At 42.1% G+C, this 12,686-nt stretch overlaps 1 long non-coding RNA gene across 1 annotated transcript; it reads right to left on the bottom strand.

Annotated features, from left to right (window-relative positions):
- Window positions 1-4,256: 4,256 nt before the first annotated feature.
- Window positions 4,257-7,832, bottom strand: LOC112574136. The gene is made up of 2 exons (XR_003101359.1): window positions 7,666-7,832; window positions 4,257-7,125 (listed from the first exon to the last, which is right to left on the bottom strand). It is a non-coding gene; the product is annotated as an uncharacterized LOC112574136 (long non-coding RNA).
- Between the last annotated feature and the right edge of the window lie 4,854 nt (window positions 7,833-12,686).

Raw genomic sequence — 12,686 nt, 5'->3', positions numbered from 1 at the left:
AGAGGCGGCGCTTTGTAACCAACACAAGTGCACGGTTATGCAAGGCTTGCTCTTCCTGCGATAACAATCACCGGCGTGAGATCTATAACGCTGAGCAGTTCAGTCTCTTGCCGCCATGGAGTACAAAACATCTGGGATGATGTAGTAGCTGGACAGGGGTGGAGTGGTCGTGGGGGTGTATCCATCAACACGATCGTGCTTGATTTGCGTCTGTAGTAGTGTCAATACGCAAGCGTTAACTCGAGTATAAGTTTCAATGCTAGGTTGGTCGAAGTTGTAGTAGCAGCAGCGGCAACTACAGCAAATGATGAGGAGGAGAAGGAAAAGATAAACGCAGTTACGCAAGACTGATTCAGGCTGTCAGTGTGGGTAAGAAGCGAGCAAAGCAAAGCGAGGGGATAACTGAAATCATTTTTTTAAGCACGTGCAAACGACGCCCAAATCTCGCATGCACACAAGTACACACGTTCACGACGCATGACAACAAAGAAAAGGGATGGAAGGGACAAGGGAGACTACCCAAGGATTAACACAAGTAAAAAGGGTTATTAATTGCGTCCCTTAGCGAAGTTTTTCCCCATGCGATAAGTACCACATTCGCCAAACGCCCTAAAAAGAAAAGGTTAGGCGATGACATTTACCTTTAAACTAGAGGTATTTTCTTTTGTCCAATCTATCGAGTTTGTAACGTTCGTTGCTGAAATTACAGGCTTCCATCACTCTGGAGATTTTTCTTATGCAAGTTTGATCTTTTTATGTGACTTTTCGTCATTTACTAGTCACAGCTCTGCTGCAGTGGCCTATGAACCGAATGCTAGGAGGTACGGACGCCCCCCCTCACAAAAGTTACCGAGAAGGCAAGAATATGAACGTCATTCACTGTCAACGTGGTCCTACTCCCCCCACCCCCCACACCTACCAAGCCGAGTATCTTCCTACGTCACTGGGTTGTAAATCCTTCTATGCACCTTTCATAACTGTTACTTTCTGTGTAATATTATTAAATAAAATTTAGACATTGAATCAATCAAATTGTAAACATATTACTGTTATTGGAAAAGTAATTTACGATTACTATTAATGCAAATGTTCTGGAGAGGTCGTCTGCTCCAGGGCCTGATCAAGCTTTCGCACCCTTATACAAACTTAGCGCTACACTCCGGGAACGCTGTACTATATATAACCATATTATTAAATCTAGGCAAAAGCAGACTGACATATTCCCTCCTTCACTTACTCAATATTCTCGGGAAACTTTTCACTGCGGATCCATTTTAAAAATAGTTTAGCAGGGGAGACCACCTTTTGATCATTTAAATAACTGTTGATTGCATCCCCTGGCTATAAAAAAAATCGGCACCTGTATACTGAGCAAAACTCGAGACAGTAGTATTTAAGCTTTACAGAATAACAAAGTAACATCAAAAAGTCATTTTCTACTGCTGACAGTTGTTACTATGACAGAGTGAAGAAACAGATTATATATATATAGTGTTCCTCGAGAACATATTGCACGGAAATCGTCCGAAATAATACCGTAACAGAGCAAATAAGCTCAATTAAGTATTTAGTCCAGTATATAAATATATAATTTACCATTCCATTTAACCTCAGTGTGGTGTTGTCGATTTTTACCTTGCTCAGTATATATATATATTGTCGATTTTTATTTATAGTTCAGAGAGAAAAAAAAACAACAAACAACACTATAGTATATACGACCGCGGGATGGCGCGAGCTCCCTTACCGACAGAGCATTAGAATGAGGTATTATACTGGACTGCTTTTGATAATCAAGACATATTAGACATCAGCAGTCTACCCTGGGTAGAATGGTCCTGGGTGAGCGGGAATTCCCGAAAAAGGGTGCGTACTGGGTCAGATCGCGAGGCGTAAAACTTACATCTAAAACAGAAATACATTTAAAAAATTTTAAAAGCAGCAAGAATTTATTTACATTCAAATTTATTTATTCTGATCAAATCATGCTTTTTGAGCGAACATCAAAGGACGCAAATATTAATTCACTTTCATTTTGAAATTAATGACCATGCAGCCGCGACGTGTATAAGTGGACTGCTGTCTGTCTGCCGAGACCAACTGCAAGCAGTCCAGTAACACAAGTTCGTGGACCAGCGGAACCATAAGGACCCAATGTCGATTGCGAAGTTCAGTTGCTTTTTGTATGTCGTCCGCTACTCTCAAGATATGATGAATTCAATGAAAACGATATATACCGAACAGTTCTTTGTCCTTATATCTGTCTAGTTTATTTGTTAGGACTACAAAAACTCCGTGTTCATTTGGTTGAACTAAATCAATAACGATGTTCACCATATTTCACACGTTGCCAGATTCGAGATTCGCTAGCATTGCGCAAGGAAATCAGGGTGGCGTGAAGCAAGATTTGTAATGATAGGACCACTGACAAATATCTCTAATAACTATGAACATCAAGTAGAAGAGCAGGCGATGCAAACTCACGTTGACAGAGGTAGAAAAGCTCCAGCTTTACGGTCTATTGTGTCTTCAGTTTATTGACTCTAAAAGTCGTGGGAAGCGGAGGTCGAGGACTTTTGCCAAAACAGAATAAGATTAAGAAGTAACTAAGTAACAAATTTATTGCATTGTTTATTGTTAATTTTAAGAATTTTGTTGTGGTTCTGGAAGTGGTTAAATGGGTTCGCCCGTGATGGGACGTTATTCCGTGCAAGAGCTTGCCTGTTATGACCTAGACTTACTCGAGTTTAAGCCAATCAGAATGCTGGAATGGGTTGGGTTCTCTTTTACCTACAAATTTCAGCACCAAAATGGCGTCGTGGTTAGATGAAAATTGTTTCATCTTTTATCGATGTAGTTAAATATTCCATTTTTATTTTATCAATCCCCACGTTCCTTCTTCTCCGAGCAAAAGCTTTAGCCGCAGCGGTTACCATCATCAAGGTTGTCTGTCAACCATAATCCTCTGCACGGATGCTCTTATGACGTCGCCTTGCAAGACAGCTGCGAGTGGCATTTGATGTGTGAGAGAAGAAGTGTGTTGTAATGCTCTCTGCAAGTGTTGTCATGCTCCACTGCAAGTGTTGTAATGCTCTCTGCAAGTGTTGTAATGCTCCTCAGCAGGTGTTGTAATGCTACACTGCTCACGCAATCCTTGGACACATTGCAACGTGTGAATCGCCCTTCAGGTGAAAGAATGTTATCGGAAGGCCGCACCTCCAACAAAATACCGGCTAGTACAGCGATTTGTGTCTGGCTACTTCGAGTCCACGAATACTGGCTTTAAGCCACTATGTCTGGTTAACCGATTTACCCAAGGTAATAGGCTGGATAAAGCTCTGGTAAAATGCCTGTTAGTTCACCTACGGGGGATTAGACTAAGGTATTAGACCAGTGTGTTTTTGATGATCTGACTGCACTGAAGTATTTGCAGTATGCTAGTTCACTTACCTCTGAGCATTTTCCTGAAGTATTAGACCAGTAAGCTGTTAACAATCTGGTTACTGTGTTCCCTGAATTTTTATATATATAATTGTCAAATATCAAGTATGAGATGTGCTTGACAAATCATTTATTTATTATTATTTACTTACAGAGCATTAGACTGAGGTGTTATACTATTGTGATGTTGATAACAGTATGCTGGTAGGACAGGTGTTAAACAGGTGTGCTATTACTAATCTGACTGCACGGTATGTTTGGCACCTGCGCTGTCAGACTTTCATGCTTTATCGGTCTCGCTCGCTGCAAGGGCATCGAAGAGGTCTTCTTTCCACGTGTTGTGATGGCGAGGGCTGTTTTTTGACACTCAGACGTAAAAGCGGCCGACATTAATGAGGCTCAAAGCAGTTCGCGGGTTGTTAACTGCACAAACTTATCTGGTCCTGGTCGGCTCATTAGAAATTCATTTAATCTTACTTGCGGTTTAAGACCGCTGACAGCTGTAGTTTTTCACTCCATTACACGCGATAGAGGTGTAAAGGGAGCAATTTTATTTATGGCTTCTTTTTTTCTACCCTTCCCAATCTGACAGCACAAACACAGCTTATTATAATGATTCTTAAAATATAGGTGAACAACCCCCTCCTTTCTTTAGTTCCCAAAATCTGGGTGAAAACCACCTCCGTTTTGTTGGCAAATAATTTCTTAAAGCGATCGTCTCTGTGTTTAGCAAAACAAACAAACAAAAACACTTTTTTGCACTTTTTTGCTCTTTGCAGACATTCAGTGGTGAACTTAACTCGATTACAATACAATACAAATACGAAGCATCTTTATTAATCCTTTTCATGAAATTGTTTGTCTGGAAATTGAAATTGGATATTGGTTCCCTGCTGGACTAGATATTGGGTTCCTTGTTCACACCTGCGCTCGAATGATACTTAAGGTTGACAAATAGTGAGTAGAAGTGCCAGATCTTCTTCATGAGGATATGCTTAGGGTTATGCTCACAACATGTGGTTCGCTCTGGATGCTCACTCCAGTCTCTTGAGTTCTGTCTTCGTGGAAGATCTTCGGTACCAGAAAAGGATGCTCCGCGCTTCGTAGCACCCAGCGAGTTAAGCATTTTGCCCTTCAGTCACCACTTTGGCTTGCAATCACTAGAGAGTGACCTATTCTGCCCTTTAATCACCATCTCTCTCTCACACACACACATACATTTTTCTTCAATTCTTAACATGTACCTGGTTTGATTGACTGATTTACTGGCTGACTGGTTGGTATAAAAATGTATCATGCAAAAACAATTATTTCCATTCATAATTACACGAGAAAAATATGAAATGATGTAAAAGCTATCTTATTACCGTTAACTAAGTTTAACGTAAGTCAAATAGACTGCCAATAAAATCCGCCAACGAGCTACATCAACAACAGAACGTGAAGTAAACTTTCTGATAATCATAAGTCATACATTTATGTTGTAGCAATTGTTACAAACAAAAAAAGCATCCTGCAGCCTGGTATTTTAGAAACTTTTGAAAAACAAAGCAAGCTGAAAATGAAGCAAACTTTCAAGATGTAATCATACCAAAGAAACATCAAGTTGTTCGAATTTCTTTAAAACATAGCAATTGTACCCAGACTGAAAACTACTGTCAAATTAAACATACTTTTGCAGCAACTTTCCGGGTCTACATAGATTAGTAAACATCTAGTGGAAGAGAAAGTAATGTAGGGAGGAAGAGACGAGATAAAAAAAAAGAAAGAAAGAAAACAAGAGAGAGGATTAGGGAAGAGAAGTGCAAGTAAAGGGTGGGAATGAACCGATTTTATACCCACGCATGCTTTAATTGGTTTCCCTCCTTGAGACGAGTGCTACTTTCTCTCATTAACAGCATCCGCTGGTCAGTTTCAGGACCACAGGCATCACACCAGCTCGTTAGGAGGGTTGGCAATCGTCAGCCTTGACAAAACTCTTCAAAAACGGCAGAGTCGCCAGGTTAGATGACCCTACATTCTGACAGTCCATAGCTACCTCCTAACCAGGAGGTGATCTGGTTAGAAAAGGGTGGAGCGCAGTAAACTTTCCCCCAGTGGACCCAGCTGACTTCAATTTGTATCTGAAGGATAGAAGGTTGAGGAAGGTAAGGTAGAGATGGAGAGATGGTCACCGCCCTCACAAAAAGCTGGTCCCGAGAAAAAGTGCGGTCTTTAACACCTCTATAGCAGCTTAAAAGGTTACGGGAATACTTCCACCTCTTGGACATTGCATGTAGTTTTGATTCTTGTGAAATAATTTCTCTCTCTCTCGCTCTCGCTCTCTCTCGCTCTCTCTCTCGCTCTCTCTCTCTCGCTCTCTCTCTCGCTCTCTCTCTCTCGCTCTCTCTCTCACTCACTCTCACACACTCACATTCATTCACATTTTCATAGGATCGCACGTACCTGCTATAAACATCGCACAGTATGTGAGCAGAGGAATCAAAATTTCGACCCGTAGAACTACTCTTAACATTAACAATAAAAAAAAAATTAAAACATTCTCCTTTTTGACAGGACGTCCACACGAGCTTCTTCTCACTCTCACACAAAGTGTCCAAGCGTCAGAAGCAAGACAAAAAAATCGTGTGGGTGCCCAACGTTTTTTTTTCTTCTTTCCAAGACTTGCTTCGAAGTCTTCGCCGTGATCAGTACACCCTTGGAATGTGATCCTATTTATACCATCATCACTGTCGTGACACTGTTCTTTCAAACATACCGTAAGAGTGTTTTTGTTCTTTTGTCCTTTCTTTCACACCTGCACGTTCTGCGCAGGTCTTTATCGAAATGTCAATTACAAACATGCTGACGATGCAGGTAAATGCTAGACCTTGACTCTAGACTAGTTCTTGAAGTTTTTGCCTGTGAAACACCGATCAAAGGGAATCACCTGATTCCCGATTGCCGACAATTCTACACGGATCGCAGAGAGCTAGCGGATGGGGTCTGGGTCCCCTGGCTCGTGTTGTCTTCTGTCGTCGCCTTAAGAATGGGCTTCACCTGCAGCTGGTGGAGCGACGGGTGGCGAGTGTAGCTCTTGCGCGGATTGCAGCGAGTCAACTCTTTCCGGAACTCGTCCGCCCAGTGCACGTGACCGTCGGACAGCTTCCGCTTGGCGCGCGCCTCCGATCTGCCCTCGTCACTTCCGGTCTTGGCTGCTTCCCCCTCGCAGGGGAGGTCACTACTACTGCTTCCGCTGTAGCTGCTGCGTCTGCTGGGTTGCCCTCATCTTGCGGCAGGCCTGGGCGGAAGCCACCCAGAGAGAAGTTGCTGTCGTCGCCGTCCGAGCTGCCGCACAGGCATGGGCAGGCTGTCGGCGGTGCGCTGCTGTCCTCGTCGAATGAAGACAAATAGTCCAGGGCTTTCGTGTAGTAGTAATCAGCACTGAACACCTGTCCTTTCTTTCTCGACATTTTCCGTTTTCACTGAATAGCTTCTCTTGGGGAGAGAACAAGGACAGTCAACCAACTTGTTCTTTGCACAATGGTTTTGAAGTCTTCTGTATAGATCCTGTATATTAATTATTAAAATTGTAGTTTCTGGTTTTTGTCCTTCTTTTTGTTTAGTGCAGTTAACAGAAGTTTAACAAAACTTTTCCAATTGGTTTATATGAGTCGACATTTCCATGTTACAAGGTGTAAATTTCTGCGACAAAATAAAAAAAATATTTAAGTACAATTTCCATACAATTATTCAACGAACAATAAAACACAAGGAATTAAAAGTTTTTTAATGATCTCTCTCCCAATCTCTTTCACTTTGCCCCCCTCCTCTCTCTCTCTCTCTCATACATACACACAAGCACGCGAACAGAAAAGCCCAATCAAATCCGATAAGCTCCTTGATCTTGCCTCCTTGGGCGGAAAATGTGATTTGAAAATTCTATTATTATTACGCTTGTAAATGACACCGCTGCATCATATACCTGAATGCAAAATATTTTTAAAAAATACATCAAGTAGCTTACTTATTTACTGGGAAGGACTAAACATAAAATAAATATTGATTGCTACTTACTGACCTATCGGAACTAGTGCGACACAGACTGGACATGAAAGAAACACTGATTCCTTCTTACTGCCTCAGAGAAATCGAGAACACATGTGCTCAAATCTGCACAAGAAAGACACATCGACTGCACACAGGCCTTCACCCTACCAAAATAATCAAGACATGTTTACTTACGATCAGATATCACGTGAGCAAAACTAAACAGAAGTTGTCTGCGTTTCCTTAGTTAGTTCGTCGTCCGTGGGGGTCTGTGAAAATAAGCTTCAAGTCCGCACACGACTAGTCAATGGAGAGAATGGTTTAACAGTTAACGCCTGCTTTTCCACCTTTTGTTCGCAGTCCTGTTTCTTTCTGACACAAGGAGGTCGCCAGTTGCGCCGAACCCCGAGCTACTAGTGTCACTCCAATCTTACGAGGTCACGTGTGTCGTACCCGACTCGTGACGAGACCTTTGGCATCGCTCCAAGACTTTCTGCAGTCGACACAAACAAGAACTGGGTGCGTTCGATGTCGCCGGTAGCAGCGGCCCGAATACTGAGTTACAGGTGAGTGGCGAATGGGTTATCATACAGGCCAGCAAGGTGAACAACAACTTTTGCGTGTGCAGACTGCCTGAAGTCGCTCGGGCACCTTTGTTACTGTCAAGAACTCTAAGAGAATAAACTTTGGGATTCGTATGTAGGTGAAGTTTTTTGCTGGGAATGGGAGGGGGAATTATCTATTTGTCGTAAATTACATCTAAGAAACGTAACGAAAAAGTGTCTGTTTAAGTCCAAGATACTTGTAGTCGATATTTCTTCATTTTAAGTATCTAAGGTCCAAGATACATGAATGCTACTTGTACAAAGCATTATTGAGATACATTGTGAACAAAATACTTCCAGAGTTGTGATTCAGTCAGCAAAAATTACAAAAAAACTTAACCTGTTGTTTACCTGTCTGTTATCTACAGTGTAGGTGGGTATGCAAAGGATTGTAGGTAGATAAGTTTTGTCAGAAATGGGTGCAGCATAGAACATACCATACCTCTCCGTGGGGAGAGGGGTACAAAGGGTCCTATTCATATTTGACGCACACATGTACACACAAGCACACACGCACACACAGTAAGCATACACACAACATATATCTCTTCACCTCACCATAACATTTCGGCTTCTTTTGCAGTATGTCTATCAAAATCGCACATATTAAGCAGGCTCAGAATCACGACCAATATTTTGTTCGTCTGTTTCTCGAGAGCTGTGACAACGGCAAAGATCCCACATCATTTATTCATTCAACCAATCATTCAGTCATCTGTCTTATCAACCAAACTTGAGCACCTTCGTTGCTTTTGTCAACGACAGAGGAAATCCAGGATCGAGAGAAGGTTTTACAATATTAACTATGACGCCAGCAGTACTTCAATGTAATCTTGTTTACCTGGCGCCTTTCACCCCTCCTCTCAGCCCCGCTCCTGCTACCTCCCAATCTATAATGTCGGTGTTTTTGCTTCGTGTACACAGAGCAATGTTCAATGTAAAGCAGCTTAGAACCAACAAATAAGCGATTTGTGATATTTGAAATTATTGCTCGGATGTGGTCCGTCTGTCCGTCACCAGGGCAGATGGGAACGCAGGTTCAGATGGGCGGGCGGACGTGCGAGATAGAGAAAAAAAAATACAATAATATAAGCTGTCAAATAACTTTTAAGATTCTTTCTCTCTCTTCTTTCTCTCTTCTTTCTCTCTTCTTTCTCTCTTCTCTCTCTCTCTCTTCTCTCTTCTCTCTCTCTGTCTCTCTCACACAAACACACACACGTGAGCGCACAAACGTCTTTACCAAAACACACCAGACATCCCAAACCCTATGTGCACCCGTGTATACTTTAAGCCTGGGTTAGTAGGTACAAACCATTTTGTCGACTTAAATACCTCTTTAAACTTCGCCGACCTGGCTGGATCCATCCCACCATAGTTTCACATAGCCATATAGATTCATCACCCGTTATAAATTCCAATACCCCATTACATATTTACTGCCACTCGTAGCCTTTAAACTTCGCTTTCGCTTCGATTCTTCTCTCCTTCCTAACTCTCCCATTAGACGTTCATGACCTCTTGTAATTTCACACATCTTGCTTCTCTATTCCTGCCGCACTTTGATCTCCTGTCGCTTTTGTCTCTTTCACTCGTCAACCCCACCTACCTTTACAACTCCGATCGATCTTCCCACAGCCATTGACGAGGTTTTTTTCAATATATTAGCCATCAACCACGGTAACAGGCAGTGGACCGTGGCTGAATCACACTAGTCACGCAAAAGCTTTGTCGTTGTAAAGGACGGCCGTTATTGTCCGATGTTCCAAAGAGAGACGGCTCACAAAGGTACCTATTTTCAGACTATCTCGGTGTCATCTAGCACCAATAAGTTATTTTCGGTAACAGCCAAAAGTGCTCAGCCATCTAGACACAGAGGCGTTGGATCGTCTCATGTGACCATGTGGCTAAACCCTATACCCGGTGATACTGTTTTTATTCTGTTTCGTGCACACTGCGAATACTGTTCAACACAACGACCTTGCCTGTTGGCCGGGATGTTGCGCTGTACAGATTAACTTTATTTTTCTTATTTATGTTTGTGTGAAAAGATTGCACTCTGGACTACACAGTCATGTATCAAGGTCCTCGCCGTCGCACTCTCAGCGCCTTGATTCGATCCTGTCGTATATCAAAACTAAGATGTCAGTGTTTTGACATATCAAGTCTCAGCTCTTCGATTTAAAAAACAAAACAACAAAAAATAACAAAAAACAACAACAACAACAAACAAACAAACCCCAAACTATCGTGTATTAAGACTCCTTACCTTCGCACCCACAACAAGCAAGGTTTGGCTGTGGATGCAGTGCAAGTGCCTCACATTTGTCACGGTCGTTAAAAAAGGTCATCATACCGACCCCACCCACCACCTAAAAGGGGGAAAAAGAAATCCTCTTATCAGAATGACACAGTTCGTCGTTCTGTGATTTATCACACGAGAAGTGTCCGAGGGCCGTTGTTGCCAGTCTGTTTATGCGCGGGTGTTTGCAGCAAAACAACCCCGTCCGTCGCAACGGCACGCCAAGGTTGCGACTTATTGCTTTCTCTTTCCCTCCTGGACGTGTGAAACCACACGAGAAACACATGTACAAGGAAGAACACACACACCCACACACACAAACTCTCTATTTCTCTCATCTATGAGGGTAATCTGGGCATCACGGACGCAAGAGACTCCCTACAAACACAAATATTGTTCTTAATAGAGTAAATCTCAAATATTTGACCAAGTTGGGCAACCTTCCGTGTAAATGTCACAGAAAACCATTGTTTTCGAGCGAACGTTCAAGATATTGAAACAATCGACAAGAGGCTGAGCTAAGTTTAAACTTGATTGTCATAGAAAATATAAATCTGTTTCACACATAAGAAACTGATCACAGTTACCATTGTCCTACACAGGAAAGAAATATTGCACATACAGAAGACTGGCGATAAACAGAGAGACTGCTCATAAACACATAAAGGATAGACATTTCATGTAAATAACAGTCGTATGATAGAAATCTCATGTAGATGGTGTTTGTGATAAAGGCTGCTTGTGAACGTCAGACAGGTGATATAAATGTAGGCACGTGGTAGAAGCTAACTGTAGACAACACAAAGTTGTCGGTTGAAATTATATCAGTTCTAGAGAAACATTTAAGCAAATTACACAGTTCCACTCAGATGATTAAAAAGTGGCAGAAATACAACTTTCAAAGACCATCATAAAAGGGTCACGTGACAATAGGAGTAGTGACGTCTTAGTGGTTCACCTAACCTTAAGTTGAGTGTATGGACGGCAGAACCTTAACCTCTTCTTTCTCTGCCTTTTATCTCCTCTGATAAATCAGGTGTCCGTATGTCAGGTGAGGAACAGTTTTCTAGTCAAAAGAACAGGCGTGCTTCGCACCAACAACCGTATGCTGTACTTCAAAAAGCGCGACAACCTGAGGACCAAGCTGTCAGATCAAATAGAGATTAATAAAATTTGTATTTTCTCTCACCAGTCTGATCGCCTTGGACACGTCAGCACCAGCGTCTTCTGCAACAACCACACAATCTAAAAAAATATCTTCACTAGTATATTCTACTTTTTTCAGAAGATAGGAAGAACTATGCACTGAGAACTCAAGTCAGTCAGAAAGAAAAGTTGATAAGACTGTGTCATTCGTGTCACTATGCAAGCAATCAACAGGGTACGAACTTTCTCTCACACTCACACACCCCACACACTCTCAATCGCTCATAGATAAACCTCACATTTTCTCACAAAAAAACATACACTCTTTCTCTCTTTTTTTTTTTAAGAGGGGGTCGGTGGTTTTGTGTGTGTGTGTCATTCGCCTTCCTAGTTACCTTTAAGCGTGCGAGTAAAAGGCAGGCAATAAGCTGATCCCAGTTACCGAACTTGGCACTCCCAGTTACCTCCCGCTGCCTTCCATTTTGAGACTAAATAAGTTACTCAGGCATTAGTAAAAGAGTGTTTGCGGTCTGCGATGAGCTTTCGGTCTTTGCTTCCGAGTGAAGCGCACGCCGCAGTAGGCGACGGAAATCGCTGTAAAGTCGGCCTCACACTGTGCGACATGGTCGACTGAAGAAAGAACTGGTTTAACAGCATGGAACAATACGCAAGTAAATCTCTGAAGCCAAGTGAGACCTTCATGGCAGAAAGAACGTGACGTTCATCTCGCGGACAGACGCATACGTGCGTGCGTGTGTACTTAAGTGTGTGCGTGCATATGTGCGCGTGAGCATCTCTCTCTCTAAATATAGAGATAGATATTGGATTAGTCAAAATTATTTTAATTTCTTCTCAAAAGATACATCATATGTGCAAGATGATTTACAGGACAATCTCAGCTTGTTCACCATCGTGTTCAGTGCACGCAAAAATCAACGAGCAGCAGTATTATTTAAAGTCCAGACACACATTTCGAGGGTGTGTGCGTGTGTGCGCCCGCGCCTATGTGTTACTAAAGCGAGAGGATTTACCAGTCAACACATTTCCTTTCTTTCAAGTTCTTTCAAGTTCGTAAAATTAACACAACCAAATGAAATAAATAAAATAGCCTGTCCATCAGCAAAAGAGAATTGCAATCACATATTGAGATACTCCAGGAGTAAATA

The sequence above is a fragment of the Pomacea canaliculata genome, linkage group LG10 (assembly GCF_003073045.1).
Source record: "Pomacea canaliculata isolate SZHN2017 linkage group LG10, ASM307304v1, whole genome shotgun sequence".
NCBI lineage: Eukaryota > Metazoa > Mollusca > Gastropoda > Architaenioglossa > Ampullariidae > Pomacea > Pomacea canaliculata.
Note: the sequence above shows the minus strand (reverse complement) of the source record. Positions and strands in the feature narration are given on the sequence as shown.